Source organism: Pan troglodytes, chromosome 4 (assembly GCF_028858775.2).
Source record: "Pan troglodytes isolate AG18354 chromosome 4, NHGRI_mPanTro3-v2.0_pri, whole genome shotgun sequence".
In the NCBI taxonomy this organism is placed as follows: Eukaryota; Metazoa; Chordata; class Mammalia; order Primates; family Hominidae; genus Pan; species Pan troglodytes.
The window spans coordinates 142,692,732-142,706,082 of NC_072402.2; positions in this window are offsets into that span (position 1 = coordinate 142,692,732).

Below are 13,351 nucleotides of genomic sequence, written 5' to 3' on the forward strand. Positions count from 1 at the left end.
AAAAACTGAGTTGGAAAGATGTTGGAGGAGTAAAATATTTTCTTAGTGTCACACTGCCTGTTGTTTGAGAAGAGATTGGACAGACAAGGCAAAGCTAGAAGAGCAGAATAGTTAGGCAGCTAAATCACAGCCTGGTCGTTTTGAACTATAGTGAATTATAATGTTTTATCTATTTACTTTTTAAATATTGAGATATAATTTATGTAAAGTAGTATTCACTCTTTTTTGAGTACAGTTCTATTAGTTTGGACAAGCACATGCAGGCATGTAACCACCACTACCATCATGATACAGAACAGAGCCCTCACTCCCCCAAATTTTCTCACTCTGCCCTTTGTTATAAACCCCACCCTATCCCCATGGCCTAGCAACTGCTGATCTATTTTCTGTTTCTATAGTATTACCTTTTCCAGAACCACAGAGTAGGTAGCCTTTTGAGTCTGGCTTCTTTCACATAGAATTATGCATTTAGAATTCTTCCATTTAGTTTTGTGTTTTAGTAGTTTCTTTCTTTTCATTGCTGAGAAGTATGCTGTTGAATGTATACCCGAGTTTCTTAATCCATTCACTAGAATTTATGTTTTATCCTGTCATTCAGCACTTTACAAATAAAGCCTCTAAAAATTTGTGTGTGTGTGTGTGTGTGTATGTGTGTGTGTGTGTGTGTGAATGTAAGTTTTCATTTGTCTTGGGTAAATCTCAAGAATAGGGCATTTTACTTTATTTATTTATTTATTTATTTATAGAGGCAGGGTCTCACTCTTCACCCAGGCTGGAGTCTAGTGTTGGATCTATAGCCTTGAATTCCTGAGCTCAGGCAATCCTGCCACCTCAGCCTCCTGAGTAGCTGGGACTACCGGCATGTGCCACTATACCCAGCTGATTTTGTTGTTGTTTTTTTGTTTTTTTTGCTTTTTAGTGGAGATAGGGTTTCCCTATAATGCCCAGGCAAGCCTTGGGCTCAAGCGATCTGCCTGCTTTGGCCTCCCAAGTATTTTACTTTTAAAACTCTAATAAAATTAGTCATTAAACTGTAAAAGGAAAGTCATTATCAATTAATTTAGCATATACAAAGGTCATATCATGTGCAAGGCGTTAAAGCTACCACAATGAACAAACCAGGTAAGGTCCCCTTCTCTATGAAATATGAAGACATACATAACCTATATATTCCAGGAACTGCCCTAGGCACTGGGAATAAAACAAATGACAGAATTATATCTTCTTATGAAATGAGTGAACTAATAATCAAGAAAATATCAAGCCCTGGTGAATACAGAAAATAAAATAAAATGGGTGTTTTGAAAGAGGTTGACTCTGGAGACAGTGATCAGTGGAGATTTCTCTGAGAAAGGCATACTTAAACTGGTACTAGAAAGAGAAGAAAGAGCCTTTTATTCTAATATCTGGAATAAGGGCATTTAGGACAGTGGAACAGCTAAGATGGAGGTTTTAATGCAGGAACTGGCAATACGTGTTCAATGAAATGGAGTAATTTACAGTTATTGAGCAACTATATGCCAGTCAATATGCCAGGTTATTAACTTATGTTCCAAGTTATTACTTATTTTTTATTTGAGTAGAATACCTGAATTCCCAGTAAAATTGTTGACCTGTAAGATATTAAGTAATAATTAGACACTATTAGGAAGATATTTCCATGTATTGAATCTATCTAAGTATCAAGTTTATGACATCATAGTGATCACCACTGCTCTCCTAAACTAGAAATAAATTAAAGCCAAACAAGGAAGTAGGAGTGATCTCACTACATGGCTGTCTGCACATACAGTGGGTGTAATTTAACAGTGATGCCTCAGTGCCTTTTAAAATGGCATCTCACTTACTGAAAAAAAAATGGAATAGATAGCAAGCCAGAGGTCTCAGGCAGTATGTCAAGATACTTTATAGAGCCAAAGAAAGCTATAAAACAAAGCAAAGCAACAACCAAAAATTCACTGACAGCTAAAATAAATGGGCTGCTTCAAGTTGCTTTTTCTTTCCTGGTGCTATGATTCAGTATCCTTCCCAAATGTATATTTTTTCTTAGTTATTAAAGTCTCATGGAGAGATGCACGACATTTTCGTTTCAGCACTATTTTATAACAACCTTTGTGATCTTCCATTGTGTCTTATATGTGCTTTACATAGATGTGGCAATTACGGGTTTACAATAGCAGTTAGAAAACTCCAGATAGAATGGGAATAAACTTTGGATGGATCACATTATTCACGTGCTTGGAAATATAGGTGACCACAGCTAAAAACATTGAATCTAAATTTCACCATACATTTTTTACCATCTTAACTACAGTGTTATAATAATGCAAATTCTGTTTGACATTGATACTTCAGAGTTGGGACCAACCTATAAACAGGGCAATCAAATAAATATAGGGGTAGGACTTACTCCAAGGAATATGCTGGAATGTATGGATGTTGTTAGGCTTTAGAGACTGAAATATATACACCTTAGGGGTGGGAAGATTTACTGAGATTGAGAGATGGGGCTTCGGACTACTAATTAAGATTATAATAGCATGCTTAATATTACTAATTATAATAACATGTTTAGTATTACTAATTATTAAGAATGTAAAGGGAGGATGTAGAAATGGATGCAAGGGCCTCTGGTGAAATGAAGTAGATTGAATGTAGATGTTAATGTCTGTAATCTCTCAAAAACACTAGTAGAAGAAAAAAATGACAGTGGAAGAAATAAAGATGTGAGTCTACAAAGAAAAGGAAAGAGTGACAGACAAGAGGACTTGGAATGAAAGGTGTCAACAGCATTCAAAGGAAGGAAATGGATGGAAGGATAGCAACAAACTAGCAGAGCAAAAGAAGATGAAATCTATCTGCTTAAAGTGTAGCAGCCAATGGGAAACAAGCCAGGATCTGCCATATAAACAGAAAGGTTTAGGATTTGGAGGTGTTATGTAATTCCAAAGGAAGTGAAGAGAGGAGAGGCTAAATTGAGAAAGCTAAAAAACAATTTGTAATGCTGTTGCCCCTGCCCGCCTGAACCTAGAGCTCCTCCATTACCCCTTAGCACACCTTGATCACTTGTTCACCTTCAGAAGCTAAGAGGTTCAGTTGCTGGGGAAATTGAGCTGGAGAGCCTCTAGACTCATATCAAATCATATGACTACATCTTTCTGTTATATTTATTTGCTTAGGGCTGTTTTCATGACTGTTGATTATAATGCTACAGAGATGAACCATACATATTTTTCTCAGTGTATAATTATGAATATAAACATCCTAAAGCTTGAAAGATTAGATTATAATTTAGTCCTGTGGGCACATTTTCTCTGAAGTAAATATTAGAGATCATTTCCCTTTTCTCAGCTTTATCCAACATAAGCATTTATCTCTTGGGGTTGTCATTAAATAAGAAATTGTCAACAAATGTAGGTAAAGCATATAGTAAATTCTACATAACCACTTTTCTCCATTCTCTTTTTCCAAATCTTCCTTATTTCATATAATGAACATCTTTTTAAAAATATACCCAACATCTATTTCCCCATTTAAATAGTATTAGAACCTTACTTTTCCTAAGGATAATTCTCTACTTGTTACTCCTTATGGTTTGGAAATAGCTGGCCTAATTACACCACTTCCAATAAGTAGAGATAAAAATCTAAATCTAGCTAATCCATTTCCATGGACACAACAAATAGTTATTAACTTCTATATAACACAAGCTAATCAGAATCAATATGTGAAATTTACAGGAACTATTGAAAAAGAAAAGCTCCTTCCAGAGGGACTGCTAGACGGCGAGAGGTAAGCCTTGAGCCATTGGTTACCAGCATGACTAGGGAGATTGCATGAAATGAAAACTCAAACAGAGGACAGCAGAACTGGAAAATGGAGCCTCACTGAATTCAGACAACAGTATGTAACACCTCAACTCAGCTATGCCTGAATTTTTTAATTATGTTAGCCATTTTATCCTCCCCCAACCATTTCTGCATTTCTTTTCCCTAAGTTAGGTTTAATTGATGCTCTGGGCCTTCCAAATATGAGCATATAACCCAATCATATTTGTTTATCCAACCCATCCTTTCAAGATGTGCTTCTCTTTTAAATCTCTCTCCTGATCATGACTTTGCACATTCATCCCTGTCCTTCAACTTTTTCTTTTTTTACTGAGTTCTATATTTTATTTAGAAATTTTATCATTTTAAAACATTTCCACAGAACTGTTAGATGTGATCAATAAGGATAAGGAAAATTACTTGTTCTTTAACAAATCTTAGATGTATGATTTGGGAAAAATTCTTAATCATTCCTAATTAAATTCTTGCTTTAATCATTATAATAAAAATTATCTTGTCAAGGTCACTGATATTGTCCATATTGCTATAATCAATGCTCAATTCTAAGTCCTTCCCTTACGTGACTTACCAGCAACATTTGAGAAACCTGCTCAGCTTCTCCTTATTGAGAGGCCTTCTTCCCTTGGAATCCAGGACTCCACAGTCATGTTTTCCTTCTGCCTCACTGGCTGCTCCATCTCAGTTTCTATGCTACTAACTCCTTATCTTCTGGCTATAAATGTTGAGCAGTCAGTTCCTGGACTGCTTGTCCATCCTCATTTACTTTATTTAATGCCAAGCCCATATTCTTTCTGTCCTCTAAACCCAGACTGTATTGGACTGCCTACTTGACATTTCTTGAATATCTAATAGATTTCTCAAACTTAACCTCTTTAAAAATGAACTTCTGGCTGTCCCATCAGACCTATAGCACCCAAATCTTCCCCATTTTCAATAATAGCAACTATACTCTTCCAGGTAGTCAGAAAAATCCTGGGACTCGTCCCTTACTCCATTTTCTCTCACGTAAGGATGCTCCTGCCTCAGGGTACTTGTACTTGCTATTCAGCTGCCTGGAATGCAGTATCCTCAGATACCTACATGCCTCACTTTTCAAGTAGTTTAAGTCTTTGTTCAAATGTCAGCTTCTCATTATGGACTTCCTTGACCATGATATTTAAAATATCCAGTCTCTGGAGCCAGATAGCCAATATTTGAATCATGGTCTGACCACTCCTTAGCTGACTCTCACTAACAGGTTATTTAATGCATCGTTGACTCATTTTCTTCATCTTTAAAATAAAGTTAATAATTCTACTTCTCTTACGGTGTTTTTATGAAAACTAAATGAATTAATAGCTGTATAATGTTTAGAATCTCACTTGTTTTTATTGTCATTATTAACTACTGAAAGTTAACAGAAAAGTGAAGGCAGTAGAAAAGAAAACAAAGTTTACAGTAATGTACACACCGATGTGCATTGTGAGGCAAAAATTATTTACAAACCATAAAGCCACCACACTCATTGGCTCTGGCAGTAAGAAAAAGTTCTGATTGATCAATAAAGCATTTGTTCTTTCTCTTCAATTCAGTGAGCTAGAAGTGCTCCCACAGGAATGGGATAAAATCAAAATTATCTTATGATATGATATGCAGCAAAGTTGACAACGGGTTCCTTCTCATCTTCCAGAAATGGATGCTATAATTATGGAAATCTCTCAGATAAAAGTGGGCTACTCAAGATTCTCAAGTTATTTATTTAAAATACAATTTCTTATCTGTTACCTGTTTCATAAAGCAATATACCATTCTACTTCTCACTTACATAGAAACTGCATCTTTAAAACTCCAAAGTAATAAAAGAAAAAAGAAACAAAACCACATGTTTATAATCCAGGTTGATTAAATAAACTATTTTACCTTTATTTTCATTTTTGCCATTATAGAAACAATAAAAAGGATAAAGGAAGAAAAATAGTTCAAAATGACTCTTAATTTCTCTTTCGTTATTTTAAAAACTAATTTAAACTGTCAGTATACACACACACACACAAAGCCCCTACCTTTGTGTGAAAATATGCCACCTCAGAGTATGATGTCTAACTAGTCTAAATGGATTAAAACTGAATTATGTCTTACTTGGGAAGTTGAGGCAGAAGGATCACTCGAGGTCAGAAATTCAAGACCAGACTAGGCAACATGGCAAGACGCCACCTCTAAAAATTAAGTTTAAAAAATTAGCTAGGTATACTAACGCATGCCTGTAGTCTTACTACTAAGGAGGCTGAGGTGTGAGGATTGCTTGAGCCAAGGAGTAGGAGGAGGCAGTGAGCTGTGATTGGTCTACTGCACTCCAGCATGAGTGACAGAGTGAGAGGCCATCTCTAAAAACAGACAAACAAAAAACTGAATTGTGTCAACTGAATTGTGTGGTCATGTTAGGATTTATTAACAAACAAAAATTATGAATGAGTATTAAAATACAATAATTTTTAATAATAATATTTTATCATTTATTGACCTAAAAGAAAGTAGGGACAATTATGATGAAAAAGAAAATTTACGTGAGAGCAAAAACCAATTTTGTGATTTTTATGTTGAACACAGTGGGAGAATGGAGCCATCTGAAAAGAGCAGGGACCACTCCAACTGCAAGCCTGTATCATTTATAATGTCAATCTATTTTATTTAGAATAAATATATGGTGTCACAATGAGGAGAAATCAGTGGTTTCTCTAGCATCTTTTTGAACCAGAGAGGCCATGTCTTGCTATTAAATTTGTTGTTTACCTGGGAACTTTCTCACAAATTTCAAAAGCATTTACCTCCTTACATCTATCAGAGAATTGGAGACGTCAGCAAGATGACAGAAGAGGAGGCTCAGGACTCTCTCTCCACCCACAGATGAACCAAATAAACACCTACGCACAGATCAATTCCCTCTGAGAAAAATTCAGAAACAGTTAAGAGACTCCTGTATACCAAATGACTGAGAAAATTCCCATTTAAAAATGGATAAGAAAAGCTGAGACACACTTTGGCCATAAATTCTGTTTCCAACACAGCACCAAGCAAATGGGAGAGAACCCTGCTCTCTCAGTTTTTCCCTGAGGAGCAAAGGGTTTGGACAACACATCTAATGTCCCAACTTTGACAGCTGCTACCCAACAGACTGACTCTTAACTTTCTTATCTCTAGAAGCTGACAAAGACCACTAGGCAATAGTATTCTGGGACCGCAGAAGGGAAAATAAGATGGTTTTAAACAGGCACAGGTGCACTTAACACACCTATTCTTTCTTGCTCAGTGCAGTCAGAAAGCGATAAACCTCAGCTTCCAGCTTCTCCCTGGAAGGAGTTATACTGCACGTCTAACCTCTTAACTTTTTCAGACGCTGCCTGAGAGTCTGATGTCTAACCAGTCCACATCTGGAAGCTAAAGGGGCAGGCAGTCACTAGTTTTCTGAGAACTTGAATGGACATGTAGACACTTTCCAACACTCCTCTGTTAGGTTTGCTCCATTGAAAAAAAATAAGCCTTTCATCTTCATGTTGGAAACTGAACTATACAATTAGTTCCTTGACTTTTCCAGCTGCTGTCTGAGGGTCTGGCTACTAAATTTCCAGAGCTAATAGGGCCTTGGGATTCACTAATCCCCCAGGGTCTATAGAGAACAAAGTGGCATTTTAAATGGCCATATAGGTACTTTCTGCAACTCCTGTCTGGCTTACACCAGTTATAAAACTCAGCTCCCAGTTGGGAGAGGTTAGACTACATATTTGGAGCCTTGACTTTTCCAGCTGCTACCTGAAGATCCATCTTCTATCTTGCCTATTTCTTGGAGCTGATGAAAGCAATCACTAGTTCCCTGGGAGTTTATGGCCATGTGGGTACTTCCCATTGCTCCTCCTCCTGGCTCCTTTCAGTGAAAAAAAAATCATTTCTACAGCATTTCCACAGAAGGAGTTTGATTATCCCTTTAGCTCCACAACTTTTCTGCTTGCTACCTGAGGAACCGGCCTCTAACCCATTTGTATCTGAAAGGTAATGAGGCCTGGCATTCTCCAGACCCCTTGAGGGTGACAGAGAACAAAGCAACAGTTTGAAAGAGCAAAAAGTCTGAATGACTGTACAAGCATTTGCCATAGCTTACCTCCTGACTCAGTTAAGAGATAGTGGGTGATAAGTTCCAGCTTCCAGCTTCTCCCTAAAGAGAGAAAAATTGAATCACATATCTAGTACCTGAACTTTTCCAGTGGCTAATAAAAGGAGTGGATCCTATCTCATCTGTTTCAGGGCACTGACAGGACTTGGCATACTCTAGTTTCTTAGAGGCCACTAGGAAGAAAAATGGCAGCTGGACAAGCACAAAGGTTTGAAAGGCACCAGAATCTCTCATGAGACTGATTGGCAAGCATCATTTCCTATATCAAAACAGCATGTGAATGTTGGGAGAAGTGGATGTTTCATCTAATGCACAGAAATCAACACAGAGAGTCAAAGAAAAGAAAGAAACATGAAAATATGTTCCAAATAAAATAATAGAAAAATCTTCCAAAACAAATTAGAATGAAGTGGGGATATTTGATGTACCCAACAGAGAATTCAAAATAATGGTCATAAAAATGCTTATTAAGTTCAGGAGAGCAGTGAATAAGTGAAATTTTTAACAAAGTGATAGAAAATATTAAAAGTGCCAAACAAAAACTATAGAACTAAATAGTATCAACTAAACTGAAAAATTAAATAGAGCATTTCATCAGTAGATTAGATCAAGCAAAAGAAAGAATCACTGAACTTGAAGATGGGTCATTAGAAACCATCCAATCAGAGGAGCTAAAAATAAAAGGAATGAAAAGGATAACTTTAGGGAAATATGGAACATTACTAAGAGGACAAAAATATTCATTACAAAAGTCAAATAAAGAGATGACAGAGAAAAGAGGACAGACAAGTTGATAAAAAAAAAATGGCCCAAAACTTCCCTAACCTGGGGAAAGAAATAGACATCCAGATTTAAGAACCCCAAAGGACACTAAATACGATGAATCCAAAGAGATCTACACCAAGACATATTATAATCAAATTGTCAAAAGTGCACTGGAGGTGATGGGAACCTCTTGTGAATAAACACAATCTTGAACAATCCGTGGGTCAAAGATCAAATCAAAATGGAATTTTAAAAATATCTCGAGATAAATAAAAATGAAAACAAAACATGCCAAAATGTGTAGAAGGTAGCAAAAGCAGTAGGAGGAGGGAGGTTTATACTAAAAAAAGGAAAGATCTCAAATAAACACTCTAACATTATACCTAAACTAAATAGAAAAATAAACACAATCTAAGCCCAAAGTTAGCAGAAGAAATGATAAAAATTGGAGCAGAAATAAATTTAAAAATAGAAAAAAATCAACAAAACTAAGAGTGACCTTCCGAAACAGACGAATAAAATTGGCCAACCCTTTGCTAGACTAACATAAAATAGAGAAGAGGCAAATAAAGAAAATTAGAAATAAAATGAGAAGCATTACAGCTGGTGCTTCAGAATAAAATGGATCAAAAGGGACGATTATGCACAATTATATGTCAACAAATTGAATTACACTGAAGAAGAGGGTTTAAAAAAACTCATTATCATATGATTTCACAATTAAATTTTACCAAACATTTAAGAATAATTAATAGCAATTAATCTCAAACTCTTCCAAAAAAATGGAAAAAAGAAGAAACACTCCTAAACTCATTTTATGAGGCCAGCATCACACAGACATCAAGACCAGAAAGAAAAAACAAAAACATGCACACAAGAAAAGAAAACTACAGGCAAATATCTCTGATGAATATACATGTAAAAATCCTCAATAAAATAACAGCAAAATTAATTCAACAGCACATTAAAACAACTGTACACCATGATCAAGTGGGATTTATCCCTAGAATGTAAGATAGTTCAACATTTTCAAGTTTCTTAATGTGAGTCAATGTATTAACAGAATAAAAGGTAAAAACCATATGATTATATCAATAAATGTGGAAGGAAAGTTAGAGTTCCACATCTATTCGTGACAAAATCTCTCAATAAAATAGGTATAGAAGAAACTTATCTCAGTACAGTAAACACCATTTTTGACAACCTTACAACTAATTCATAATCAATATTAAAAATTTGAAAGCTTCTATTTTAAAATCAGCAACAAGGGAAGGATATGCACTCTTGCTACTTCTATTCAACATGGTACTGAAAGTACAAGCTGAAGCAATTAGGCGAGAAAAAGAAACACAGGGCACCTACATTGGAAAGGAAGAAATAAAATTTTCTCTCCTTGCAAATGACATGATTCTGTATGTAGAAAACCGTAAAGACTAAACAATAAGCCTGTGAATTTTTTTTAAATCAGTAAAGTTGCAGGATGCCAAATTAACATATAAAAATTAGTAGTGTTTCTTTACACCAACAATGAATTTCCGAAAGGGAAATTAAAAAAAAAAACATTTACAATAGCACCAAAAGAATAAAATACTTAGAAATAAACATAGCCAAGAACGTGAAATATCTGTATACTAAAACTAGAAAACTTTATGAAATAAATTGAAGACAAAAATAGTCATTCATCACTTAACAATGGGTATACATTCTGAGAAATCCATAGTTAGGTGACTATATTATTGTGCAAATTTTATAGAGTATATAACACAAACCTAGATGGTGTAGCCTACTATAAACCTAAACTATTTGGTATAGCCTATTGCTTCTAGAGATACACCTATATAGCATGTTACTGTACCAAATTGTATAAAGAAAAAGTAGCATAATGATAGTATTTGTGTGATAGGAGATTTTCAGTTTCATCATAACCTTAGGGGACCACTATTATATATGCAAGGCATCATTAACTAAAACATCATTATGAGGTACATGACTGTAAATGGAAGACATCCCACATTCATGGATTGGAAGATTTAATATTTCACAACATCCCTGCAAGTTTGGAATTACTATCCCTACTTAAAGATAGGACAGCTGAGGCTCAGAGATTTGAAGTCATTTTTCTGAAGTGAGAGCTAATAAGTGGTAGAGAAAAAATTTTAATACAGCACATTTATGTCTAAAGTGTATACTATTTTTAGTAAGCCACTCAAACAGAGGTGTCATTTATAAAAGTGCTTTGTAAATTGCCAAAAGCTATACAAATACAGATTATGATAATAGTAAATGAGTTATTTTAATCAAGGCCTATAAAGTTGATGTTATATTTGCCTTCTTATTATGACGTTATAATGGAAGTATAATATAATGTTTGTGAAGTAAAATCAACCACAGAAAACTAGCTCAGCAAACAAATGCTTTTTCCTCTGGATTCTAGGGACATTTTTACTATAACCTACTGAGACACTTCCCTTTCTGTCAACTAATAGGCTTTTGATGAGACCATTTTAGATCTATCTAAAGACGTATTATAATTTTTAATTTGCTCTATTTATTTAATGAAAGTTATTGAGACTAATCCTCATTTTCTTGTTAGTGTAAAAAAAAGATTTCCATTTAATTAAAATTAATGACCTTCACACTGAAAAAAGATTTTTGAGTTCTGAGAATGAGATTTAAGACTTAGTATAAAAGGGGAGCCTGGCATAAATTTAATAAATTGGAAGCACTCTTTGGCAAATATGCTGACAATTTCCTTTGCAAGTTTTAATTCTCTCATCGCAAAAGCAGTGAAGAGAAATTGTAGTTTGCTAACAGACTATGAGAGTCTTTGCAGGTGACACTACTTTGATTTTGGCCTCCTGTCCCATTTATACCTAAATGTATACTTAATTTCAAAAATTTCCCATACTATGAATGGGTAAAATAAAAGGGGAAATGGAATTTAAATGCCACAAAGCCACCCTTAATATTGTATCATCTTGTGCACAGTCAAGCTTTAGATGTTAATGGGAAAATTAAATTAAAGGGTTTAACATAAAACCAGAAGATTAGGCAAACAGCAAAATATATTTTGCTGTGCATGCCTATTGAGTATACTCATATAAATCTTTCCTAGCATACTTTAAGCTTGTATGAATAATTTATTAGAAAAGCAAAAGTAAAATTCCCACCATGCTGAACTATTGCAATTATTTTTTCTTAAAGTCAATGGATATAGTGAGGTTTTTTTTTAAAAAAAGATTCAAGAACAAATCCATTTAATCCTGTCTTTTAATCTAAAATCAAATTTCACCTAACAGATACTGTGAAAATTAAAAGACAAATGAGAGCAGCCACTGCTTCTTTCTAAAACAACAGGTTGTCTGGTTTGGTTGACTGCAACTCAGTTAACAGTCCTTGTCTAGGTCCAATATAGCTATTTTATTTATAAAAAACATTCTTCTTGGAAATAAGAGATTGGAGAAAATACCCACAAAGTGAAGTCGGAGACTGTCTTTCCTAAGAACTTTTTTCAATTGTTCTTTAGAGCATTTGAAAATTTAAAAAGAAAAAAAAAGTTGAGTTGCCATTGGAATGCAGAGAGAATGGTTAGAAACGGTCCCTTGAAAAAACATTATACTTCTTAAATCATGAAATACAAGCTATAAACAGGCTGCCTAAGGAAATCACCTGGGATTAGTAGATGACTGCTCCAGAGGGAAGAAAAGAGGAAAAAGATGGTTCCTGTTCTTACTCGTCAGCCAGTACCAGTATTTGAGTCATTCTCATGGAACAGGTTGTATTATTTGACCAGAACAGTGAAAAGTGGGTTAGCCAAAATCTGACTGGGCTTATTCCCAAATGCTAGCAAAGGAGGGGAGGGGATGAAGTCATCAAGTTGTATTTAAATTTGTTTTTAAAGGTACATTTGAGATAATGCCTCTTCAGAGACTGTGCTTAGAGTAATCAAATGGCAAAGCTGCAAGCATTTTAAAAGTTCTGCAATGCACCCTGACAAGTCAACAGCATCCAGACTTGTTTGCTTCTTCCAGGACTCATCAGGCTTTGCAACTGTTCTTTCCCAAATGTGCTTAGACAGTAAGAGAATAATTAATTTACCCTGAGCACCGAAGACAGGTTCAGAAAGCAACAACAGAAAGGCCGAGGTCAGGGTTCATGGGCTGGTAGATCCTCTCATTCTGCCCCAACAACCCCTTTCAAAGCTCTGCAGATCTGATGGCCAGACTGCAACTGGGAAAAATGCAAGTGATGCTGCTGTGCAAGCTCAGAGAGTCTGTGAAAAAAGTTCCATTCAATTGCTATTAAACCACTAGTTCATATTCACATGCTTCTTAGTACAGCCTTCCCCCAGAGGACAGAATAAGAAATCTGTAATCATTTCATTGAATAACAAACTATTTACTCAATGTCTACTAAATGCCAAGTACTATGTGAAGCATTGGGAATATAGCAATAAACAAATACACAAAGTTCTTGCCTTTGATAACCTTAAAGTTTAGTGAAATATGCAAGGAATTAAACAATTATGTCTATGCATATATACATAAATACAAAACACGATATGGCCTCCAAATAAAAATTATAAGCTATAATG